Source organism: Herpailurus yagouaroundi, unplaced genomic scaffold (assembly GCF_014898765.1).
Source record: "Herpailurus yagouaroundi ecotype Mexico unplaced genomic scaffold, PumYag 162, whole genome shotgun sequence".
NCBI lineage: Eukaryota > Metazoa > Chordata > Mammalia > Carnivora > Felidae > Herpailurus > Herpailurus yagouaroundi.
The window spans coordinates 27,287,103-27,309,269 of NW_024412403.1; the positions used below are offsets into that span (position 1 = coordinate 27,287,103).

General features: G+C 36.4%; 1 long non-coding RNA gene across 1 annotated transcript in view; it reads right to left on the reverse strand.

Moving 5' to 3' along the window:
• Positions 1–22,167, reverse strand: part of LOC121036070 (uncharacterized) — a 384,864-nt gene that overhangs the window by 2,440 nt on the left and 360,257 nt on the right. The gene's annotated exons all lie outside the window — the stretch shown is intronic.

Consider the following 22,167-nt stretch of genomic DNA (forward strand, 5'->3'; position numbering starts at 1 on the left):
AAGATTGTCACACAAGAACAGAAACTACACATGTAACAATTTAATTTAATACAAAATATATTTACATGCACTCCATGAAGCTGTTTTTTCACCTTATAACATATCGCTAAAAGTTGTTCACATCAACAGATCAGGATATATACCTTCTGAAGCTTTCTGAGTAATTGCCAGTTCTTTATACTGACCTGAATTTTTAGGTTCTTAAGTAAAACTCTCAGAGGATGGGTTTTATTGAATCATCAAAAATTAACCTGTTCTTTAGTCTGAGTTGTATTTCACACTTTTCTGTTCATAGTCTAATCAGCACAGAGTGTTGTCAGAGAAACTAGCACTAAACCACCTTACTTAAGACAGTTAATTTTTATGGACCTGTGTATCATGAAATATGAGATAAAATAATAAGAATCCCATCATTTGAGAAGTGTAATAATTCCTGACCCAACCTTACCCAGAGTGTCTTACTGCTATTTCTCTGTAGAGACTACAAGTTTGGGGTTGCCTCAGGCTCACCTTGTCGATTTTGACAACATTTTGCTCTAAAGGCTCAGCCTGTTCCAGGTTCCTAACTTTACAGTTACAAGAAAGATATTATATAAAATAATAATTTAAAAGTTACACATTAGATTAAGGAGCTTATCTAAAACAAAATTCTTTTAAAAATTGGTAACAATAGGAGCACCTGGGTGGCTCAGTCGGTTGAGCGTCCAGCTTCGGCTCAGGTCATGATCTCGCAGTTTGTGAGCTCGGCTCAGGTCATGATCTCGCAGTTTGTGAGCTCGAGCGCCTCGTCGGGCTCTGGGCTGACAGCCAAGCCTGGAGCCTGCTTCGGATTCTGTGTCTCCTCCTCTCTCTCTGCCCCTCCCTCGCTTACACTCTGTCTCTCTCCCTCTCAAAAACAAATAAACATTAAAAAAAGTTAAAAAAAATTGGTAACAATAATATGTCATTATAAAGCAACATGTCCACATTCTTATTTGGGAACAGAAGTAAGCAAGAAGAAAAGAAATATAAGAATTGGGTCACAGACTCCCACATTTCATTTTGTAGATTTATGTCACTTTCTGGAAAAGCTTCTCCAATTTCTGATATGGTATTAAAATATATTGAGGGAGCCACAGAAATTGAAGAGAACTCATTAAGGTAATGCAGTTCTCAGAGTCTAAGTAAGATATTCTCCACCAGTTTTATGATAGAATATGGGTCTAATTTTTGTGATGTATTATTAAATAACTGGAGTATTTTATACATGATACCATAGATTTGAATTAAAAGTACCCACACACATGGAAAATTATTACTTATTTATCCCCAAGACATATACAGTAGAAAGATATACCTTCTTCATATCTGGCAAGAGGTATGAAATTAGAGTTCTATCACAAAGAGATAACTATAAATTCAAAATCCCTAATTTTCCAGTTTTTTAAGCTTATGTACTTAGAGAGAGAGAGAGAGAGAGAGAGAGAGAGAGAGAGAGCACAAGTGGGGGAGGGGGAGAGAGGAAGAGAGACAGAATCCCAAGCAGGCTTGGTGACATCAGCTCAGAGCCTGATGCAGGGCTCAAACTCACTCAACTGTGAGAACATGACCTGAGCCAAGATCAAGAGTCGAACGCTTAATCGACTGAGCCACCTAGGCACCCCTCCAGTTTTTAAAAAAATGTTTATTTATTCTTGAGATAGAGAGAGCATACATGAGTGTGGCAGGGGCAGAGAGACAGGGGGACAGAGGATCCAAAGCAGGCTCCGTTCGGATAGCAGAGAGCTCAATGTGATATTTGAACTCATGAACCCTGAGATGGTGACCTGAGCCAAAGTCAGATGCTTAACTGAGTGAGCCACCCAGGAGCCCCTCCAGTTTTTTTAATGAGAGGAAACAAAAAGGAGACCAGAAATATGGCTATTTTAAAATCCATACATTTCTGAAAGCCCATGAACAATCACATACTTTTATTTCCATTCATAAGAATGCATATATACTTCTGTTTTTAAAAGATAGTTGAGATTTCTTATCATGCTTTCATATTTTTATCTCAACTCTGCATTCCAGCATAGACAAGGATGTACATCTTCTTGGAGTAGGCGGAAATAGTTCACATGCTCCACCAGAAGATAATTCTGATGCTTTGAATTGACCTCGAAATCTAGTTCCATATTAGTCTTCCTTAAAGTTCTTATAAAGTGAGGGGTCACCACAACAGTCTGGTTCTAATACAGTGCTCCTCACTCTTTTCCGAGAACCACCAATGATTATTTTAAGTTAGAGAAGTTCTACATATATGCCTTGTATTTGTGCAAGGTTATGTCCCCTGGAATTTCTCCTTAATTTAATCCAATTTCAGACATATGGGGGGAATAATCCATAGTCTGATATTCACTAGGGTAATGGTGCTCATACTTACTCGGTGGAATCACTAAAGATTAAGTTGCTTTTTTTGAAATATCATAAAATAATGACATATTCAATTCTAACATATGAGTTTGTGAAATTTTATTCCTAGGTGATACAACCAATATATACTTATGAAATCACAAACATCCTCCCACTTAGCCACAATCCAGACGAGCTTTCTATGTGCTTCTTGGTAGAATATACACAATACCATTTATGAGTAAATCTTGGTAAAACAAAAACAAAAACAAAAGCAAAAAGAACTTGAACAAAGCATCTCATTCTAGCTTTCAGTTTACAGGAATTACCAGTAGAGAAGAACATGGTCAACAACACTACAGGGATGCAATTCAGCAAAACCTAGAATAAGAACGACACTGAAAGACAAATGACTCCATTTTACAACAAATAAATTGCGAACAACTAAAAGAAGAGGAAACTTAGAGATTGAAAGTGACTTTAGAAATACATCAACCAAACGCCATGTGTGGCCTGTGTTTGAATCTTCATTCAAACAAATTAACTGTAAAAAAAAATAAGACAATCACGAAAATGTATACACTTATGCAATGTTTGATGATGTTAGGGAACTACTATAAATGTTTGCAAATGTAATAATGCTTTTATAGTTTTAAAAATAGTGCTCTATTTTTAGAGGTACACACTGAACTATTTATAGATGTATGTATATTATATGATGTATGGGCTTGCTTCAAAATAATCCAGGAACTTAGGAATGAGTGAATGGTAGGTATAGATGAGACCAGTTTGGCCATAAACTAAATGAAAATTGAATAGAAGGGAATATATCTGAAATAAATGAAATCACTATGTTAAAGATTTATTTACACCAGCATGTTCATTGCAGCATTATCAATAGCCAAGATATAGAAATAACCTAAGTACCTATCGATTGGTGAAAATGTTATAAAAGTTATATATATATGTATATATATGTGTGTGTGTGTGTGTGTGTGTGTGTGTATGTGTATATATATGTATATATGTGTGCGTGTGTATATATATATACATACATATATATATATATACACACGCACACATATATACATATATATACATATATATATATATATGTATTATTATACACATATATATAATATTATCCAGCCATAAAAAAGAAGGAAATCCTGTCATTTGCAACAACATGGATGAACCTGGAGGGCATTACACTAAGTGAAATAAGTCAAACAGAGAAAGACAAACACTGTATGATCTTATATGTGGAATCTGGAAACAGATTGTAGGTTAGTGGCTGCTAGGGGCTGAGTAGTGGGGGCAAAATGAGTGATGGTGATCAAAAAATACAAAATACCAGTTATAAAATGAGTAAGTCCTGGGGATTTCACATACATCATGGAGACTGTGGTTAACAATACTGCATCATATACCTGAAAGTTGCTAAGAGAGTAGATCTTAACTTCTCGCCACCAAAAGAAAAAAAAAAAAAAGAAAAGAGAAAAAAAAGAAAAAGTAACTGTATAACTATATGAAACGATGGATGTGTTAACTAACCTTATTGTGGTAATCATTTCACAATATATTACATAATGTTATATGTCAAATATATCTCAAATATATCTCAATATAGCTGGAGGAAAAAGATATCAGTTGCTCCCCTCCCCCTCCAAAAAATGTTGAATAGTTAAACATCTATGGATGATGAGCATGTAGAAGTTTGTAGTGCCATTCTTTCTAATCTGTATCTATTTGGAATTTTCATAATACCAGATCTTTTAAAAAGAAAGATGATTATCTAAAATATATCTCCATTAATAGTATAAGCAGAAAACCAAAAGAAAATATAGCAAACAATACATATGGAAGCACTCATGGGAACAGAAAATTTAGCTCATTTAGTAATATTTGGGGGCTAGGCGGCATTCTGACCAGGGTTTGGGCTGAGGTATTCCACCTAAAATGAGTCTTCTAGAACAGAGGTCACTGAAGAAGCAGAGCAGGAAACCACAACGAAACCAATATATTTGGCTTATGTGTTCATAGAAGCAAAGAGAAAAGATTAAGATTAGCTGGAAGGTTGAAAGGAATCCTCACCTTCAGACCAAATGCTAAGTCATACCTTTTATGGAAGTACAGAAAACTTTATAGATTGAAGGGAATAAGCAGAGGAGATTAGAGGGTAAATAATTCAAAAAGCACTTTTATCATATTCAAAGCAGCATATATTAGTCTTTTCTTTGAAATACTGAGTGTTTAGACATAGGCTGTATGTTAATCTCTTTAAGGGTCCATATATATTTTCCCACTAATCCTTTCAGATTGATGTCAGTTTTACTGTCTGGTTACCCAAACCATTGTCAATATTTTGCCTGCTGTTTTGCTAGTTTTCCCTAACTTGAACGGAACTGTATTGTTCATGGCCAAATAATAGAAGACATCCATGTTACTAATTCAGTCTGAGTGTGCATCAAAACTTGAGCGAAACCTTTACCCTTTTGTTGGCCCATCCCTGGTCTTGAACTAAACGGAGTGTATTTGTTTGGATTGTAGTCAAATTGAACCCACTATTCAATCAATAATTGAACTATGCTCCTAAAATGCATTCTGTTTAAAATTGAAGGAAAATAACACAGAAGTGTTATGAAGAGCTGGAGTCAAGTGGAGGCTTTTTTTACTCTGGTTTGAGTATTTTGTTGCTATCTTAACCTTATGCTGGGCAGAGTCACGAATAGCTACATAAAATTCCTTTATCATCGCTGCTTCAATGTGGAGAGGTCTTATTAACACAAGGACATTAAAATTGGATTGAGTCTGTACTAAACATTTAATTTTAATGCTTAGAATAACCTAAGCTGAGAAGGTAATAGCTATCATTTACTGAGTATGTATTTTAACCAAACACTGAGCTAAGGGCTTTACATAAGCATTGCATTTATATACTTTTTCATTATTTACTGATTGGCATTCCAAGAGATCATCTAGTCAGTTGCTTCTGTCAAACTCACCACTGTTTGCTCCAGACTTTGTGATGGCAGTGAGCAAAATTATTGCAGCTTTTAAATATGTATCCTGCTGTGGGCTGGAGCCAGCTCATACTGATTCAGGAGACTATTCTGTGCATCTTTTTTCCCTAACTCCACGTTAAGTGACATCATATTGCTAGTTTAAATGGCCGTGGTGGGAGAATGTACACTATGGATATTAGTAAATGTCATTATTTTCCCCCAGCCAGTTGCTAGACATTTACTAATACACCACGGTATGTATCCTTCTTTCATTTTCCAAGAAATGGAAATGTCATTGGGAGGACCTGCCATCGCCCAGTTATTGCTATTGTGGTAACAGTTAAAGTTAGGATGAACTTTAAACAAATAAGAGGAGAAGGCAAAGAAACTAGCACCAGTCGAGTTCCACAACTAGCTAGCCCTGCCCCAATTTGTTTGATTTCTTGAAAGGATGAGATATGAGGGCCGTTCTTCCAGTAACTGGGTGGGAGGTAGAATTAGGGAAAGACTCTCTACTTTGGGGTCAGCAAACTATGGCCTGTGTGTTAATGTAGCTGACTTCCTGTTTTTATAAGTAACATTCTCCTGGAGCAGAGCCACACCCATTTGTTTATGTGCTGTTTATGGCTCCTTTCACACACTAGTTCACAGAAGTGCGGAGTAATTGTGACCCAGCCTGTATGGCCTTTGTAAAGGCAAAAATACTTACTATCTGGCCCATACAGAAGAGGCTTTCCAAAATGACTGGGGCTGTGATATGTTTGACAAATGGATGATCTTTTATGTGAGGTTAAATTCTTGTGGGGATGAGGCAGAAATAAGCTCAGATTCCTTGTTTTCTTTGTTTTACCTTCCTCTAATGAAAGCAGTCCCCAAAATATAAGCTACGTCTCTAAATTTTATTGTATCCACTCATGTGAATTCATAATGTAGGGTAAGATTTCATTCATTATGTCAGGAACACTCATTACTGTTCTCACTGGATACCCAGGCCCTCTACCTGAATCTCTTTATTCAATTATTCATTCTACAAATATTTAGTAAAGGCTACTAGGATCCAGCCTACCAGTTTCTAGGCACTAGAGGTATGCTCATGAATAACCAAAGTTCCTGTCCATAGGGAGCTTATATTTTAGTGGGAAAGGCATATAATTGCTTGCATGTTGTCTAATATCATCTCAAGACATGATAACATTATGAAGAAAATTTAACTCTGGAAAGGTGCTAGACAATGAGTGAGGTGCTTTTTAAGATGTTTAGGGAAAGAAAGCATCTCTAAGGAGGTGACATTCAAGTAGAGAGACCAGAGTAAAAGTAAAGGAGTGAGCCATGCATTTTTGGTGGGGAAAACAGCAGAAGCTAAGGCTCCCCAGGGGCCTGCCCTCAGCTGTGAGAAAAAGCAAGACGGAGAATGAAAAGAGGGGATGATGAGGTCAGCAAGGCAGGCAGGGACAAAGTAATAGAGGCCTTGTAAGCACGGTGAAGAGTTTGTGTTATATTCTAGTTACATGGAAAACCACTGGGAAGTTAGGAGGAGGGTGCTGACTTCAAATGATTTGCCTTTAGATTAACATCCTATCTGCTGTGCATAGTAGAGACTAGAGTGGGTAACAAGAAGGAAGACCAGTTACAAGGCTATTGCAGTAATTCAGGCAAGAGACGACCCACGTGTATAGGGCTTAGGGGTTATGGGGAACCATGGAAAGATAGTTCCAATGATCTTGGATTGAAAATTCTTGTAGGCTTCCTAAGTCTTCTTTATAACTGAGTGCTAATTTAGCTCCTACTATACAGAGTAGAGACTAAGGAAGAATTTGAATATTTATTCAACAAACACTGATCGTTAATAAGAGAACAATAGGTGCTATCTACTTGAGATAAGAGGTCAAAAGAAGTTCAGTTCAGTGGAGGTAATTGGCAACAACTGGGTTCCTCATCTATAGGCTCTCTTAGTTCATACAACCCCCCCTGACTCTGACCCCAAATCCCTCCACACTGTATTCATGGCACAATCCAGGGCCACAGCTGCTCATACTCAGGATATCTGAGGCTGCTGCTCTTCAAGATACTCTTCTCATCTGGAGTTTGAGGATGGGTGAAATGGATTAAAACAGAATACAGTTTATGTGTTGTGTACACACATGCACACACACAACACACACATGTATCCTAGTTCCAATATACAAGGTTGAATCTTCTAAAGTCTTGCCTTTTATGAATTTTGCCTATCTCTATTGACACAGTTATACAGTTCTTCAGCCAATTAAACTATGGAATTTCTTTACTTAATGTTTTCATTATGGTGGTCTCACCTGTCCCTTGTTCCTTTCTTACCTTTTCATTGTAAGGTTTCAGGTGAAATGCACTAAAAGTTTCAAACATTCTCTTAAGGGTCTTTCCTATTGTTTGACAGAGAGGGACATATGTTCTCAGATTAACCCTACAGCTCTCCATGTTGCAGTGAGTGTTGTGAATTCAGTGTCTGCTCCAAAAGTTATGATTCTTTCTTTGTCCCAAACAAAGGGCAGATCTTTGCTGGTTTCCCAAACCAACAAGATTCAAGCCCTGAGAGAACATTTGGGCATTTTATTAGAGTGGTGGCATTGTTCCTGGTAACATAGACTTGCTTGTCGACTCCAAAGGAACCTTTCAATGTCAGCTAAAATCTGGGTTTTATAAAAAGGAGAGGGAGGGGTGTGAATCAATTGGCAGACAGGTCCCAAAGCTGAGAATAAGTGTACCAAGCTAATATTCCTGAAAATACGGTTTTTGAAATCTAAACACTGTGGAAGCCAAATTGCAATACAAGGCACTTTGATGTGACTTAAAAATTATTTAAAAAGCAAGGAAATGGTAATGACTATGGCAAGTTTTTATATATTATATGTTATATATAAAATACATAAGTATATATATATGTATACACACACACACACACACACGTTGTTGCTATGTTTTTAATTTTGAAAATGCCCTAAGCGTACAACCTTGACCATATTTTCCATAGTATTATGGTGAAGATAAAAAATAAAATGGAGACATGGTAATCCTCTACAAGGTATGACTTCCTCCACCTCACAAGCAAGGCTTCAGAGAGTGCCTTGGGAGCTCGGGAAGGGTTAAAGTTTTGTCTGTGACACTGAAATTGAGGCCAGCTGTAGGTCATATTCACGTCCCAGTCACAGGAAAATGAACCTGTGAGACAGAACCTAATTATCTGCTAAACCAAAAGCCAGTCTCAGTTCAATAACTTACGACAGAGCTAGCAGCCAGATATAGTGTTACCATGGCAACGCTGGAAAAAGCTCCACTGCGGTTGAGAATAAGGAGGAAAAGAAGGAGACTGTAACCCTAAATGTGCTGTAGCCGTTTGATCTCACACAAGTGGTCTGTCTGGAAAACCAGGTTATCCTATACATGTCTACCATTGTCCATTCACTTTAATATCTGCTACAATTACTGAAAAGGGAAATGCAATCACAGTGTCCTCTGGGTTTAAAAACAGCCCACTAACAAATGGCTAACTGGGAATTAATTTTAAAGAGAAATACATAAGCTTCCTCTTTCTCCTCCTCCACGCCATCCCCAAACACAGATCAAGCAGGACACAAAGGGTGCGGATTCTTGAATACTTCATCATTGTAATGAATGAGCTCCGTGTCTACAAAATGCACTGTCATCCTATTTTCCTCTTATTCCCAAATGCCAACATACTTTTGAGAGAAAACTTTTGGGAATTAAGCAATAATATTTGCCTATTGAAAGGGTTGGGGTAGAACCGAAGAGTAAGGGAGAGCTAATATTCCTTTGTGAACTCCACCTAAAATTTCAAGTGAAATAATTTCCTGGAATATCCAGTTAAGAAGAATCAAACATTAGAGGGAGATAAGCCTGACAGGTTGGTCATTTTTCTTTTGGCCAGTTCATCTTTGTAGTTCTTTCTAGAACAGCACTGGATTTATGAATTTAGGAGATGATACAGCTTATGCACATAAAAACTTCAGAAGCCAGTTATCGTAAATACTGTGAAAATGGCATCTCACTAAAAATATTTGCAGAAGAAGAAACAAGAGCTTACCATACCGTCATATGCACTTGGAAGAGAAATTCAGAAGTACATTCCTTTCTCTCTTTTCAATCCTTCCCAATGGAGATAAATCGTGCTAAAGCTTGTCAGTTACAATTATTGGATTTCACCATATTTGACAATTTTGATATGCCATTAATGATGTAATAAGACACATCTAGCACATAATGTTATCACTTGGGCATGCTATCCAGTTGTAATACCAAATTTGAATCACATAGATATGTATGTATAAATATATAGATACAGCAGTGTTTCTTCATGTATAACTCATAAATATATTGGGTTTGGAATATGGACAGGAAGGAATATGGAGATGAATAATATCCTCTTCATATGCATGAATAACTCTGCAGTAATGCAAATGAGAAAACACAAAATGGAAAGTAGGTTTCTTCTAGCAGAAATATGACTAAGAATGTAGGCTGAAATTTGCCAATATATTACAGTCACTTACAATTTCAGTGAATTTTCTTTAAGATGCCACATCTTTTAAAACATTTTATCCTGCTCTATTACATTTTCACTATATAATTACATAAGTCCAAACTTCAAATTTCCTTAAACTACCGTGATGCATGAAAAGGAGTTTTAGTGTTTTAAAAAGATAAAAGGTGGTAGTAGTGGGGTGAGGGGCAGACAGAAAAGCAACATCAAAGGGTGAAATGAATTTTCTGATTAATTTCCAGGTAGAAGTAACCTAACCTCTGCTCCTGACCCTAACTTAATTCCTTTTCAAGTAAATGGAAGCCAGAAAGTATACCTCTTTCTAAGACAGATGTTTCTGAGATCTGATTATTAAAAGGGTCTTATTAGTTGCAAAGATGCCAACAATACAGTCCAATACACTCCTTGGGTCCTATTACTCATAATATAAATAAGTTTTTCTTTTAATCTTTCTCCTTAGATGAATTAATTAGTTAGAAAAGAAAATGAGGCAATTTTATCAGAAAAGCATCTGAAAGGGCTATTGATTTAAATGCTTTTACATTTTAGCCTTATCACACATGGTTAGCTTGCAGATATGAGCCTAATAATGTTGCAAAGCACCAGATTTCACTGGATTCTCTGTTCCACTTGGATTCCCAGAAACGATATTGGAAGCACTAACAAAGAAATAGTACTGTTTTTCTCACGATGTTCCTTTAGACAATCTTTCTAAACTATTCCATTGCACACTTTCTTTAAAAGCATCAATCTTTCCTGTATTTTTGTAAATAGGTGTGCTTGTGCTTTTGTTTATTTCTAACTATAATCCTAAAATCCATCCATAAGCAAGAATCGGGTGGAGCATATGCTCCATCCAGTATAAAGGCATTAATATGTTCAATTAACCTTAACCAAATACAATAAAATAAATTATAGCTGAAACTAAGTTTAAAATTAAAACTAAGTTTACAGATTAAAATAATCTGCTTGCCATATGGAAAGTCCTCAATGCATTTGTTGATTGAGTGAATAAACTAGACTATCTCCTAAGGACTAAACCAAAAGGAGAAAAAGCAAAGTCTTGAAAGAAACTTAACAACAACAATAACAACAACAACAACAACAACAAGCCAGATTAAATCATATGCTACCCTTGGATACACAACTTTGCATGAAAAAGCTTCCAATTTTGAGACATTCTAAATTAATTCACTAGGAAGGAAAAAGAAAACCTAGAAATATAGTTGTCACTATTGTCTCTACCATTTTAAAATGGACTAGAACATTCTAGAATACATAAGAATTTAGTGTATAACGAAGGTTTCTCATTTCTGACTTCTACTCTCTCCCCATTAAGGCTACCCAGTTTTCTGGTCCTCACTAACCTCTGCTAATAAGTCTCTTTGGGTATTGGCCTTTCACCCTTGAAAAATTCACAAAATTCTTCCCTCAGCAGTAAAACTATATAATGTTACTCTCCAGAAGTCTAGCTTGTTGATTAAACCTCTCCATATTGGTCTAGCTGGTGCTTTGGATCCTCTGAATTTCCACAACATCCTCCTGTTGTGTCAGCTAAATCCCTGATGCTTCTTGAGGACATGGAGACTTCTCCAGAGTTTTTCCATGCTCGGTTAATGGACTTTCTTAGGAGATGGTGATGGGTGAAGGGTTAGAGGGGAAGGCTGCAGGTTCAGACTCCCTCTCGTTCTCCCCTGATGTCATTTCTACAAGCATCTACAAAGCTGCCTCCCAGGGTTCCGAGTGGGCAGTGACCATAACCCCTCTGGCCCTTTTGTCTTTATACTCATCTAACAGGAATCTGTTACTCACTTCCCTCCCATAGAAGCTGCAACACAAGGAGCCGAATATATGATGTTCTTCACCTACATGCATTTTCCTCCCTTTTTCTTAGACTCAAGGCTGGCTTCTTACTGCCCACAGCCCACGAAGTTTCATGTTGTCCTCTGTGATAGAAAACTACTACTAGTTTATCCTGAACCCTTCTCTCTTTTATGGTTAACCTTAAAAAATTCTATAATCCAGGTCTCTAGCATCAGGTTAACATTTCTGGCCATATCCTTTAGAAATTAAAAATAAAGTCATTTCCCTCTCAGGAACCTAGCCCTTCCAAACTAGAGCAGTTTGTTTTGAGCTTATTGACTTGCTAACACTTTTTCAACACATAATCTGCTAGGCACTTTAAATCTTCTGTTGACTGGTTCTTGATTGTGTCCACCTTCCCCATAAAGCAATAAATGTCATTTATTAAATGAAGAGAGAAAAATAAAGCAACAAGCATGATTTGGGGAAGGAATAACCTTGGTTGAAATTTTCTAGGTCTCATCCCCCTATACAGTTAACTGGCTCCATCAATTCTATCTTCTAAATATTCCTCTGATCTCTCCTTGTCTCTCCATTTCCACTGCCACCACTTTCATTCAGGCCATTATCATCTATCCCAATTAATATCCCAAGGGAATCATTATACATAATTATATAAAGTTGTATTTATCATCAGAATACTATTTATATTAGGGAAAAAAGGATGGAAGAAAACTCAGTTTATACTTCTGAATGGGCGACTTATGTTATACCAAAGCAATAACATAATGAGCATATGTTAAAATGACAATATGTGAGAAAGTGTTCATTTAGTATTGACCAATTAGAAAGCAAGTTAGAAATGATTATGAAAATACTGAATGTATGTGTGTGTGTGTGAACAAAAGGGAGAGACAGAGAGAAGGTATGCGTATATACTACATGATAATAGGTGTTATTTTCTGAGTGATGAGACTAATACATTTTTCACTTTTTTATTTGTGTAGAATTTAAAAATTTTATAATATGAGCTCTTGTTATCATTGTGCAGGTAGAGTTATATTTATTTTGTAAATAAACTAGCTGTATTTAGAATACTGTGAAAATATTTTTAATTGGCTTAAAATGGATTGACACTACAGGGTTTAATAACATTGGAACAGTATGTTTAACTCCATTTGTAACCAGTAATACCATTTCTCCAGTTGCATATAAAAAAATTCATTATTTTCAGGAAATGAGTCACTTGAGGAGGACAGGAGTTTGAAAGAAGATATGTTTTCATAAAACAATGTTATAAAATATTTCTACCTCTTTCCAATAAAAATATATTATTTAGGCTAATGGTTGAGATATTATGATTTTGTTTTATTAATTATTGAAAACTTCAGGAGCACCTGGGCTCAAGTCATGATCATGTGATTCGTGGGTTCAAGCCCTGCATCTGGCTCTGTCACAGCTAGGAGCCTGGAGCCTGCTTCAGATTCTGTCTCTCTCTCTCTCTCTCTCTCTCTCTCTCTCTCTCTCTGTTCCTCTCCCACTCACACCCTGTCTGTTTCTATCAAAAATAAATAAACATTAAAAATTTAAAAAAATCATTGAAAGCTTTAAGGTTATGTTCACAATGACAGAGATTGCTAGTTTTCCTGCAATATCTGTTCTCTTCATCTCCCTCTAGTATTTAACTGGGTGAATGACTATTCACCCAGAATAAAGTCTATATTTCTATGCACACACTCCCCAAAAGCTTTGTGCACCTGGTGACTAAGTTCTAAAGATATAGTGGAAGATGTGTAGAAAAATTCCAGAAATGATCTTTTTTTAAAAAAAAAAATTAACGTTTATTCATTTTTTGAGAGACAGAGTGCAAGTGGGGGAGGGGTGGAGAGAGAGAGGGAGACACAGAGTATGAAGCAGGCTCCAGGCTCTGAGCTATCAGCGCAGAGTCTGATGTGGGGCTGAAACTCAAAAACCATGAGATCATGACCTGAGCTGAAGTCGGATGCTCAACCAACTGAGCCACCCAGGTGCACCCGGAAATGAGCTTTAAAAGGAAGTGCAGTGTCTTTATTTTTCTCTTTTTATTCCTACTGACTGAAAGTAAACAATATGATGGAGCTCCAATGGTCATCCTGAGATTACCTGGGAAAGAAATGTCATTTGTTTTTTATTTAATTTATAATAAAATAAAAATTTTATTTTAAAAAAATTTTAATGTTTTATTTACTTTTGAGAAAGGGAAAGAGACAGAGCACAAGCAGGGGAGGGGCAGAGAGAGACGGAGACACAGAATCCGAAGCAGGCTCCAGGCTCTGAGCTGTCAGCACAGAACCCGACGCGGGTAAAATCCACAGACGGTAAAATCATGACCTGAGCTCAAGTTGGATGCTTAACCAATTGAGCCACCCAGGTGCCCTGGAATGAAAGACACTTAAAAAGAGCGTCGAAATAGAAGCAGCATAGGTTCCTGACTTCAAAGTGCTCAACTAGGTTTCTGGGAGAATGATTTTCAAAGCTATGTAGCCACCTCCCAATTTTCCATGATTTGTTCACATCTACCTCTGAATGTCACAGTCACACCATAAATCCAACGTGTCTGATGTCAAAGCTCTATTAACTGAAATGAGAACCAAGGAGGGTCTGATGCTGGTTCACAGGATTATCATGATTCTCTCATTCTTCTAGTGTCAAGAGGTGGAGACATTTAATGTCATCTATTCCTTTTTTTCCTTGCCACATTTTGTATACCTATGCAATCTACTTAGTCATTAAGTCCTCTTTAGTATACAGTCAAGAGATTTCTCACATTTACCTCCTTTTCACACTGTGCATAGTGGTTCTTAACTTCGGGGTGGTTAGTCTTTATTGAGAACCTTATTAATACTATTAGATTATTTCCCCCAGAGACATGGCATGCCTGCTTGAAATGTTTCATGTAATCCAACGGGAACAAAAAACTTCAAAAGACCCAGGGTATGGGGACCCAGGTTAGGAACCTCTGGTTTAGATCTTTTTGTTGTTGTTGTTGTTTATTCTTTTGTCTAATTGTCCCCAATATCTTCTCATTTCAACATTCTCTATCCAATTGTTTCTCAACTGGAGTGTTAGTCGACCATCTAGGAGGTTTACAGAATGCATCTGTCTGTGTAGGCTCTATTCCAAAACTAAGGAGTTGGAATTTATAGGATAGTAAGAGTGGTGTGTCTTCATAAGTAGTTCTGATATGTCCTCTGGGTTGAGGTCTTAAGTTACAATGACCTCAGATTAATCTTGTATCTTTCATTCTTGCACCTTCCCCCCAAATCTTTAACAGGTTCCCAGTGCCTACCACACTGTAAAACTGCATGATTGCCAGAAGAGCCCCTGTGAGCACGTACAGCCTCCTTAAGCTGCTCTTAGCTTGCTCTGCAATTGGCTTTTTGTAAAAATATACTCAGTCTTCCAACAAAATTGAAAGCCAAACATAGCCCATCTTTTTGTTGTTGTTGTTGTTCCTGTACGTTTGCACACAGAGTCTATTCCTCCTGAAATCCAGCCCTTCCATCCCTTCTTCTAGAAACCCTTCCTATCTATCACATAGCTGCTAACTACAGTCTCTTCTAGGGAAATTTTCTTGATTCTCAATAACTAAGTAAACATGTCCCCAAACACTGCAAATCCCAAAGCATTGTGTTTTTGTATGCTTTCTGGATCTATCACACTATAGCTTGGTAAGGTTTTTTTTAGTTTTTCTTATTTTCTCATAAGAACATAATATCCTGTGAAGAAAGGCTACTAAATTCATTTTGTATTTCCCACATACCTAGAGCAGATTCTTATTTTGTATACATAATGAAAGAATATATGGATAAGTAGAACGATGGATAGAAAGATTTAAGGGTTAGAAGTGTACTGTTTATAATAATCTGTAATCGTACTTGTCTGTGGGGCATTACAAAATAATGAATTTAGCAAAGAGTATTCTTGCTTAGAAGTGAAATTTAGGACAAAGTTGAAGACTAATGATGAAGATAAAGAACAATCATGGGGCGTCTGGGTGGCTCTGTCGGTTACACGTCCAAGTCTTGGTTCCAGCTCAGGTCATGATATGGCGGTTTTGTGAGTTCAAGCCCCACATGGGGCTCTGTGCAGGTAGTAGAGTCTGCTTGGGATTCTCTCTCTCTCCCTCTCTCTCTGCCCCTTCCCCAGTCAATCTGTCTCTGTCTCTCAAAATAAATAAATAAACTTAAAAAAAAATAAAGAAAAATCACTACCAGACTTTGTGGTAATATTTCCATACTTGACGAACACAGAGAGGTGATGCTCAAATTTTCCATTAATAGTTGAGAAGATCTAAGGCTTCATTGAATTTAGATCACTCTTGTGGAGGGAGCAAGCAAGCAACAATACTAAGGAAGCAGAAGTTTCTTCCTCTCTATGGTTTTAAGGAAATGGTAGTGTTCTCCTAAAGGTGGAAGATGTCACACAGTAGGTTAATTTTTTAAAACTTTCAATGGCAACCTCCTAAAATATCTACAAATAACTTCTTTTACCACTAGTCAAGTGTGAAGTTATTTCTGTACCTCCTGGGTTGAATGTTCAAAATCATTGAGGCAGAGTTTAATGGTTCACCCACCTAATACAATTAAATGCACACTATTAATAATAAGATAAAAACAGAGAGGGAGGCAAACCATAAGAGATTTCTGACTGTAGAGAACAAACAGGGCTGCTGGAGGGGAGGTGGGTGGGGGAATGGATTGAATGGGTGATGGGTATCAAGGAGGGCACTTGTTGGGATGAGCACGGGGTGTGATATGTTAAGTGATGAATCACTGAATTCTACTCCTGAAACCAATACTATACTATACATTAACTAACTTGAATTTAAATAAAACCTTGGAACAAAAAAAAAAAAATAAATGCATGCTATTTTTTATTGACTTTAGAATATATGAACCTGGCGTTTATATGCAAGAATATAAAAGTACAAATTCTTTTCAGAGGATTCTTGGCTTTGAGACCCACTTGACTGAAGTTCAAAATCATTCCATAAATGACATTATGTATTATTAAATTATCAAAGGTTAATCTGTATATGTGTGTACACAGCTTATATTTTTAAATCACAGAACATATAAAAAATTTGCTAAGCTAAATATCAGTTGCTGTTACTGCCATATTTTTAAATTATCAGTATATCATGGTTAAAATAAACTCTGGCTTATTGGTGATTTTTCTTCTTATATAAAATTTTAAAAATCAATTTTTCCATTCCAAGATTGAAGAAGGAAGTAAGAATGTGGTTTTATAGCTAAAAGGAGCAATAGTATGACTGAACTAATCCTCTGATGATCATGAAACTCTCAAATAAGTCTCAAGAAGACATAAGAAAAGGCTTGGAGTAGTAACCCAAGATTTGTGCAATGAAATTGATTTCCATTCAAATCAGGTCTTTTACTCTTCTTGAAAATGTCAAGGTGTCAGCCTTGGCCATTACAAGACTGTGATTTATAGTTGAGACAAAGCGATAGTACCAGCTGACTGTCTGGAGCCACAGCACAGTGTCTGGAAAGGCTGCTGATGACAGTCACCGCTTTTCTTAGCCAATCAGCAAGCCTTAACTAAAACCCTGGTCCTTCCGCCTCCATCGTGATAAGAAAACGCTAAAATGCAATCTGGAAAATTTACTTTGTGGGAAATAAACAAGCGTTGAGGGAGGAAGTAGGTATAGTACTTTCACAGAATAAATAACAAACGTTATTTATGGTAATCTATATTTCAGACATTTAGAAACACATATTCATAATAAGTGCATAAACAGATGTTTAAAATATGACAACTTATTTTAATATACTTGAAACCACAGCATAATTTTGTAATTTGATTAAGGAGAAGAATTGTGAGTGTTAAAATCAATTTTCAAACTCTCTAAATTATATTTATAGCATTGCTCATCTGCATCACAAAAAAAACACCCAAAATGTTTTGCATTAGAATCATTATTCATAGCAAATTAATCTTTTTCTCATTGAGAAAGATCCCTAAATAGTAGTTCTTGATAGTATAATGTTTAAAACTGCCCAGGTCATACCATAATAAACAACAAGCCAAGAAGGGAACAGTTTGACATCCTAATCATATAAAACCATATAATGGCTACAAGTATATATAGATATAATTATAGATATAATTATAGATACATATATAATACATATATAATCATATAATAGACACAATTATATAGAGATATAATTACATCTCTCTCTACAAATATAGCCAAATAAGTTGTCATATCTGTATATAATTACAGCCATTATATAATTTTATATGATTAGGATGTCAGCAACATAAAACTCCCTAATATTAGAGGCGAAAGTGGAAGGGATATAAAATTTTCTGTAACAGAACAGCCTAAACATATGGTGGCTGAGGATAAACACTGGACTACAGAATATAATCACTATGCCTTCTTTACCAAACCCCCATTTGTAATGATCTTAAATAATTTCTTAAATGTCAGATTCCCACATGAGTCCAAATGCTGACCTTCCCGATGTATGCCATGTATTAAATGATCACAGAAAATGTTAAGAAAATGCAATTAATCTCCATGATACACTCAAGGTTGCAATTTGCTGCTGCAAATGTTTTATAGTTATGTACAGAGCACATTTGGACTAAATAAGTTAATATTGCCTGTATGTATGTTCATAGGCTCCACGAAGTTTACCAAGACAAACATATTTGATAGAAGCCCATAACATATCACTCTGCTTAAACAATTTGGAAATTTGTGGTGGTTGTTGGGAGCCCTGTTATATTTTGCCTGTTTAAATTCCCTTCAGCCTCTGCTATTGACATTACCTTGCTATGTTAATCTTGCTCTTCCTCCCCTCATAGTCTGCCCAATCTGAGTAACTCTCATCTGGACAGAGTAGTGGCTGCAAAACAGAACCAATCAGAGCCTTTCTGAGAAATGAAATTGATGGAGGGGCAGAGAGAACCTTTTTATTTTTTTTTTCTGGAATCACAAGCTCTAGGAATGATGCATGATGCATGTCTAGAGTTGCCAGTGGCTATCTTTGCCATCACACTGAGAGAATGTGAGAATGAAGTCAACCACCCAGGAATGAAGTTAGTACATTAGAGAAAGAAAGAGAGAGGGACAGATATTGAGATGGGGTTGGGGGGGGGGAGCACCTGGGGAGAAGAGAAGAGGAGAAGAGAAGCAGGAGGAGGAGGGCAGGGAAAGAGGAGGGGAAGGGGGAGAAGGGGGAGGGGCAGAAGGAGGAAGAGACGATGATGATGTACATACACAGTTTCCTACTCTGAGCTCGATTTTGAGCTTTTGCTATCAAAAGAGTTCTGATTAATGCTGTGATTTAAGTTAAGGCTATTCTTTCCTGTGGAAAAATCCCCTGTGGAATGGAAAAATACCCAACTGTCTAATCTGATACTAATTTTTTTTCCTGAAATCATTTTATAATCATTTTCCTCCACATCTTTATTTTATAAATCAGTTGTAAATGAGGAAAATGAAAAGGAGAGAGGTTCAGTTCCACAAGATAACTAATGGTAAAACTTGTATTAGAATGTGGTCTTCTACCTTCTACTTCACTATTCAAGTTCAGTGGTGGCACTTATGATGCAAAGGTGGAAAACTCCAAGTTTATTCTGCATATTTTGTTAACTCCCAGAGAACAGTCCAATTAGAATGCTTTGGTCCTTTGACTAAGTAATGTAATTGCTACTTTATGAAACTGAATGATCAATGTTATTGTATTAATTCACTTAAAAAAAGAAATTAAATAATAGCTTTTTTAAGAGGGATTGAAGTCATATGTAAATACTGCATTTTGGTCCAATTATTCTGGAAATAGCATTTTTATAAACCATAATTATTAACATTTTCATGGTCTATGGTTTTTAATCACCAGACCTTTGCATAGTATAGGGAATCATAAGAACAGAACATAAGCACTGCAAAATCCTAACAATACCCCATATCTTGCCCAAAGCAACTCAAAGTATATGGGTAGTTATTTCAGCTACAACTATAAAATAGGACACACCACATAGAAGTCTCATCTATAAAGTATAAGAGAATAAACTGCCAAATTACAAGACTTATGAAATGCTAAGGCACACAAAAAGGACAAAGAGTGTTAAATAAGACATATCTTTTGTAGACCATAAGCTATTTGAAACGAGAATATCTCTTTTTCTATCCTATAGGTGGCACTCAGAAAGCATATGATAAACACATTTATAGTAAATAATTTTTAAGTGCCCCTGGATCTGAAATAATTTCCCAATGATGTTTGCCTCTCACAGTTTGGGACAGTGTACGCCCAGTAAATTTGGGTGATGAAAACGATAGTCTGTATAGCAAAGGCAAATAGTAAGACCCAAACAGGAAGAAATTAATATTCACTGAATGTTTTCTTGGTGCTAAAGACTAGGCTAAGAAATTTACTCAGATTATTTTATTGATCAATCATTAAGTCTACACAAGCCCTTGATATTAAAAGGTCATAAAAACTTAAATCAATGGGGGCACTTAGGTGGCTCAGACTCTTGATTTCAGCTTAAGTCATGATCTCATGGTCATGAGATCAAGCCCTGCATAGGGCTCTGTGCTGGGCGTGGAGCCTGCTTAACAGTCTCTCCCTCTCTCTCTCTCTCTCTCTCTCTCCTCCTCCTCCTCCTCCTCCTCCTCTCCCTCTTCCTCTCCCCCTACTTGTGTGCATATGCATGCACTTACTCTCTCCCCCCAAAAATCTTTTTGAAAAATTAAAAAAAACTTAAATAGATGGAAATCAGTTTAGTTGTTTGGTAAATGACTCAGGCTACATCTAAATGCATTGAGGGCAACAATTACTTTTTATCATAATATCTAAAATTCTATAGCTAATATTCATACATCTGACATTTCATTTTAAAGCCAGTAAAATTTGTTAAATGATCAAGTCTTAATTGACCACAGTGATCCCACATGTTGATGTTGCCTTAATTCACTGAGATTTTTTTTTAAGCTAGGTATACATTTGTGAATAAATGGATAAATTCATGGATTACCAGCTCATTTTGGGTTGATAAATTATATTTATGAACTGGCAAATCCCACATGAGTTTCATTCTCAAGCAGGGTCTCTCCACAACAGCAACAATGATGTGTTACTAGTGAGTCCAAATTTCTATCCTCTTTACAACTTGTAATTCCTGAGACAGAGAATGACAATCTTTTCCCAATATCTGTGTCAATTCTAAAGGAGAACATTAGGAGAAAAGCTGCTAGAAATTTCAGTCCTGAATAGGTCATACTGGCCTTTAAATGGATTTTATAAGCAGTTGCTTATCTCAACATTAGGACTAATAAGGTATATATTCTTATAGATGTGCATACTCTTTATAGATGCACCTGTCTTGTAGATAAATCAAGGGTAAAGAACATTTCCTAAAGTCAGTAAGAGATATGGCAGGGATCATTTTTTATCTTTCAAATGTAGCATCATACAGTCTAACTATTTATCAGCAGTTTGTTCTTTCAGAATCACTTTATTGCATTTATTTAAAATATTATAAATCATAGAAATGAATGGGAGGAAATGAGCTGAAAAGAAGACATAAGTTGAATATCTTTCTCCCAAAGTAGCAAGAGCACTTCTGCTATGGTATGTCTAATTGTTGAAAAATACATTATCTCTTTGTTTCATGTATATACTTAAGTGATTTTAGTCAGTGCACTAGGTGGCCCTCAATAGAGCACACCCTATGGAAAGAAAACACATTTTCTTTAGACATAAGATACAATTCCTTGGAGATCCTGTTAATCATTTTTCCTTTCTAATTGAAAAAGTCACCACAGAAATTAGAGTACGAATTTCATTATTCTAGAAAGAACCTTAAAAGTTGACATGTCTTTGAACAATTGTCTCAGAAATCCTTTTTTAAGTACATTTTCATTTTCTGGCATGGCTTGAATTGAATTCTAAACTTTCTGCTGCTTGTCCTCTAAGCCCCTCTGGTGAATTTAAATAGGCTTCCCTATATATTTAGTACATTCAAGAATTCTTTGTCGCAGTGCCTACTCTGCTTTATTATTAGAAGGCTGTCTCGGAAGTCCAGCAGCCAGTTTGTTTTCTGCCATTAATAAAGAGTCTACTTTTTTCCCTCACTTCTTTGAAGAAGTTGAAAGGACTCCATGTTGTGGGAGGGTGGGGGGAGCAGGAAGAGAGACAGAAGTGAAGTGAACCGACTGTAGTGTAATCCTCCAACAAAAAATGTTGTCTCATGTAGAAACCATTTACAAATGCATAGGCTGGGTTTCTAGTGTGATATATAACAGAGTAATAACTTAGCCACAGCTGGGTTGCCCTCTCCTCACTAAGAAGACGAAGTCTACTAGGAGAAAGACATTACAGTTTTGGATCCTACAGAACCAAGTACTCCCACCGTCTAGTGTTTCAACAC